Raw genomic sequence first — 5,443 nt, forward strand, 5'->3', positions numbered from 1 at the left:
AGTGTGTTTTCCCTTGACTGTGCTACTTTTCTTACATTTGTCTGTTCCAAAAGCCATATTTATATCATTGCTGAATACTTCTGTTATCTTTAGTAATTGGTTGAGTTGTTAATTTGTTGCTGCCAGTAGTTTTAGATCATCCATGTATAGCAAATGTGTGATTTTGTGTGGGTATGTTCCAGTAATATTGTATCCATAATTTGTATTATTTAAAATGTTGGATAGTGGGTTCAGAGCAAGGCAGAACCAGAAAGGACTTAATGAGTCTCCTTGGTATATTCCACGTTTAATCTGTATCGGCTGTGATGTGATATTATTTGAATTTGTTTGGATATTAAGTGTGGTTTTCCAATTTTTCATTACTATGTTTAGGAACTGTATCAATTTAGGATCTACTTTGTATATTTCCAATATTTGTAGTAACCATGAGTGGGGTACACTATCAAAAGCTTTTTGGTAATCAATGTATGCGTAGTGTAGCGACATTTGTTTAGTTCTAGCTTGATATGTCACCTCTGCATCTATTATCAGTTGCTCTTTACATCCTCGTGCTCCTTTGCAGCAGCCTTTTTGTTCTTCATTTATAATTTTGTTCTGTGTTGTATGTGTCATTAATTTCTGTGTAATGACTGAAGTTAATATTTTGTATATTGTTGGTAGGCATGTTATGGGGCGATATTTAGCTGGGTTTGCTGTGTCTGCTTGATCTTTAGGTTTCAGATAAGTTATTCCATGTGTAAGTGTATCAGGGAATGTGTATGGGTCTGCAATGTAACTGTTAAATAATATAGTTAGATGTGAATGTGTTTGAGGTGAACTTCTTTAGCCAGAAATTTGCTATTTTATCATTTCCAGGGGTTTTCCAATTGTGTGTAGAATTAATTGCTCGGGTGACTTCATGTTGCAAAATTATCACTTCAGGCATTTGTGGTACCATCTTGTATGTGTCTGTTTCTGCTTGTATCCACCGTGCATGTCTATTATGTTGTACCGGGTTTGACCATATGTTCTCCAAAAGTGTTCCATGTCTGTTATGTTTGGTGGATTGTCTATTTTAATGTGTGTGTTATCTATTGTCTGGTAAAATTTCTTTTGTTTTTTGTTGAATGTTTGGTTTTGTTTCCTTCTATTTTCACTTTTTTTGTATCTTCTAAGTCGTTTGGCCAAAGCTTGTAATTTCTGCTTCTTTTCATCTAATTGCTCTTATCGCTTCCTGTTGTGAGATTTTACCTAACCTTTTTCGTTTTTTGTCTGATATTTCATTTCTTTTAAATTGTGTTAGCTGTCCGATGTCTTTTCTCAGTTTTTCTATTCTGATCTGTAGCCATGCTGGTTTTGTGGGTTTCTTCTGTGTGTTGGTTGGTTCTGATCTCTGCCTAGTGTGTATATTTAGTGTAGTGAGTGCTCCTACATAAACCAGTTGTTGTAACTCTTCCATAGTTGTATTTTCATTTATTTTGTTGTGTATGATTGTGTTGATAGTTGTTATTGTTGTTTCAACTTGTGGGTTATTTGGTGGTCTATGCAAGAATGGTCTAATGTCTGTGTTTGTGTCTTTGTATTCTATATATGTCAACTGAAATTTTTCTTCTATATCTAACATGTGTGTCACTTCGTGTTCTATTTGTGCTTGTTCTGGTGGCTGTCTTAAGATTTCGTTTTCCTCTGATTGTTTAATTGATGCGTGTTGTTCTTTGTTTGTTTGTTCTTGGATGTTTGAGTCCATTACTGTATTTTCTTCTTCTTCTTCTTCTTCTTCTGATTGCACATTATTTTGTTCCAGTATTTGTTGTACTTGTTGTTTGATGTTTTCTAATTCCGACTGGGGTATCCTGTTATTTTTGATTACTACATGGATCTGATAAGCTAGTCGTTGTTCTGTTAAAAATTTTAATTCTGGGTATCTGGTAATAAATGTTGTGTATACTTGTGATCTGTATCCAGTTGTGTTGGTTCCTAAGTTTGTTGCTTGGTAATAACAGAACATGAGGTGTCGGTTAACTTTATCTGACCATCTCATCCTGTGCCTTTGTTTTCCTTCTAGAGTGGTTGCATGAAGCATATCCTGCAAAACACCTCTATTTGGATTTAAATCATTTGCCGTGTGGCTAGCAGTGTCGTTACCATTGGTGACGGGCATAGGGTTCAAGCGTCGTCCCCGACCATGACAGCGCTTGTCCGAGGCTTCTTTAGTTCTGTCCTGAACCAACTAATCACACTAAAAGGGGGGTTAGCCCTATTAGTGGTTTGTTCTTTTCGTCACCTTTTACGACTGGCAGAACATACCGGAGGCCTATTCTTTTCCTGGGCCTCCACGGGGTGTATTATTATTATTATTATTATTGTTATTATTAAAAAGGATAGATTTGATACTCACTGCGTAGAGGAGGCATTGAGACACAGACAGGCACAATGAAAATGCTTAATACTTAAGCTTTTAGCCTAAAGGGCTTCTTCACTACACAAGCACAACTCATTCAACCGCTGACTCAGGCGTGAGTCACAGTGGCTGGAGACAGTGGCCATGTGTGTGGGAATTGTGCTTAGGTGAATATGCATGTGCTTTTTATTTACGAAGTAGGCCTTTTGGCCGAAAGCTTTTCATTGTGTCTGTTTGTGACTCAAAGCTTCCTCTATGCAGTGAGTAGCAATCTATCCTTTTCATAATAGTGTTTTTGGTTATATACATTCAAACCTGATTTCCCGTGTTAGTTAAAATAATTTGAACATCAGTTTATCATAAAGAACAAGTTCACACTAAAAGCTTCAAATCACAATTTTCAAAAGTCAAAATTTTATATTCATATGAAAATTTCTTATTGTAAACAGCCTTCCAGTATTTTAAGATTTTCTGATAAATTCACAGCTTCTGAACAAAATTACTTAACGACTTGAGAAAGAAACCACACTTACTGCATATATACAGTACCCCATTGTTGTTGTTGTGGTCTTCAGTCCTGAGACTGGTTTGATGCAGCTCTCCATGCATACAGTAAAGCTGCATGCCCTCGGGAAAAATTACGACTGTAGTTTCCCCTTGCTTTCAGCCGTTCGCAGTACCAGAACAGCAAGGCCGTTTTGGTTATTGTTACAAGGCCAGATCAGTCAATCATCCAGACTGTTGCCCCTGCAACCCCATTATGTAGCCAAAATTTACAATGTGCCTTTATTACAGGAAATTATCTCAACATCTTTCACAAGCTCAATAGGGACTGCTCCGAATGGAGCACAATGAACAAAGATTTGATTATCATGAAACAGGACTTTTTAACACTGATGATAAGAGCAGGAGATTTTTTTCCTTAACATTTTATAGTCTTCTCCTTGGAGCTAGAAGCTGTGTGACCATCTATTCATTTAGTAACCAAGTTACCTTACTGTGGTCCATTCGAGATCTTACAGTATCTCTCTGACAGAACAGAGGTGTGCATACTGTTTTTCACAGCTTATACACACAGAGAACATACAACAGTTAACAATCAAAAATTAATTAACAACTTCAAATCAGTACTTACATATGAAAGAAGAAATGGTGAACTAACATCAGTATCAAGAGTCTTTTGGAATGACGCAAATGCTGTTTAATTGTCAAGCTCTGTTTTGCCTCATCCAAAATGTAACATTGCCAGATCAATCATCTATCACTAGTAATTCAATTACCACTGGCTAAAGACAGTATTTGTTCAGTGATACACAGTTTCCTCCATAGGTGAGAAGAGTGTGTGAATGCTGTGCAATACCACTTCCTGCCAAACAAATTTAACTTTCTGAAAAGAAGGCAACCCTTGGCTTAGATGGCCAATTGCCATTTATTTTAACTGGCAACATCACCAATGTATCATATATCTTGAAGTTTGTGATTTGTCAGGGCTAATGGCAAAGTTAAGTGATTTTAAATAAATAAACCCAATATTTCCATTTTTATATGTTTCTAATCAGATATATCCAAGACAGTGACTGTATCTGTACTGATAACTTTGTATTGAGCACTTATAATCAAAATTAAAAAGCTTCTGTTACATACTTCAGACACTCTTTCACATGTTAGTATTGAATCTTGGGCTTATAGCTGAGCCCTGAAAATAATCATTTGCCTGTACATTGAATGAAAGAACACTTAAATACATACTGATATGTATTTAAGAGCATTGACATCAATAGTTGAACTTACATAGGTGAATCACATCCTTAAGCATTGTTGATTTTCTAGAACTTGTGTCGCTGTATGCATCATTAGAGTCTGATGGCATTATCGTACTATTAAACCATAGTGTAAAGCCTTCTCGTAACACACTGCAACAAAAGCCAAAAATCTAACAATAGAAAATCCAGGATGGAGTGTAATAATTTTGTGAAAAGGCAAGTTGCTATTCACCACGTAGCAGAGATAGATAGTCGCAGATACGGACAACAAAAAGACTGTCACAAATATAGCTTTCAGCCAGTAAGACCTTCATCAAAATTAGGCAACAAACACACACATACACACTCATGCAAACGCAGCTCACATGCACATGACTGCAGTCTCAGGCAATTGAGGCCACCCTGCGAGCAGCAGCACTGCGGCATGATGGGAGTGGCGACTGGGTCGGGGTAAGGAGGAGGCTGGGGTAGGGGTGGCGGACAGTGACGTGTTGTTGGGGAGCGTGCAAGGACGAGGTGGAAATAGGGTAGGGCAGCTATGTGCAGTCGGGAGGTAAGACAGAGAGAAGTAAAAAAACATTGTGATGGAGGAGTGAGGGCTGTGTAGAGCTGGAATGAGAACAGAGAAAGCGCTGAATGGGAGGGACAATGACAAACAAAGGTTGAGGCCAGGAGGGTTATGGGAACATAGGTTCTACTGCAGCGAAAGTTCCCAACTACACAATTCAGAAAAGCTCGTGTGGGTAGGAAGGAGCCATATGGGCGCAGGCCGTGACAGCCATTGAAATGAAGGATATCATGTCTGCCAGCGTCCTCAACAACAGGGTGGTCCACTTGTTTCTTGGCCACAGTGTGTCGGTGGCCATTCATGAGGACAGACAGCTTGTTGGTTGTCATGCACACGTAGAATGCAACACAGTGGTTGCGGCTTAGCTTGTAGATCACATGACTGGTTTCACAGGTAGCCCTCCCTTTGATGGGATAGGTGATGTTTGTGACCAGACAGGAGTAGATGGTGGTGGGAGGATGTATAGGACAGGTCTTGCATCTAGATATATTACAGGGGTATGAGTCATGAGGTAAGGGATTGGGAGCAGCAGTTGTGTAGGGATGAATGAGCATATCGTGTAAGTTTGCTGGACGTCGGAATACTGCTGTGGGAGGGGTGGGAAATAGTGGGTAGGACATTTCTCATTTCTGGGCATGACGTGAGGTAGTTGAAACCTTGGCGGAGAGTGTAATTCAGTTGCTCCAGTCCAGGGTGGTACTGACAAGGGAACCTCCCCATCGTACCCCCCTC

Source organism: Schistocerca nitens, chromosome 2 (genome assembly GCF_023898315.1).
Source record: "Schistocerca nitens isolate TAMUIC-IGC-003100 chromosome 2, iqSchNite1.1, whole genome shotgun sequence".
Classification (NCBI taxonomy): Eukaryota; Metazoa; Arthropoda; class Insecta; order Orthoptera; family Acrididae; genus Schistocerca; species Schistocerca nitens.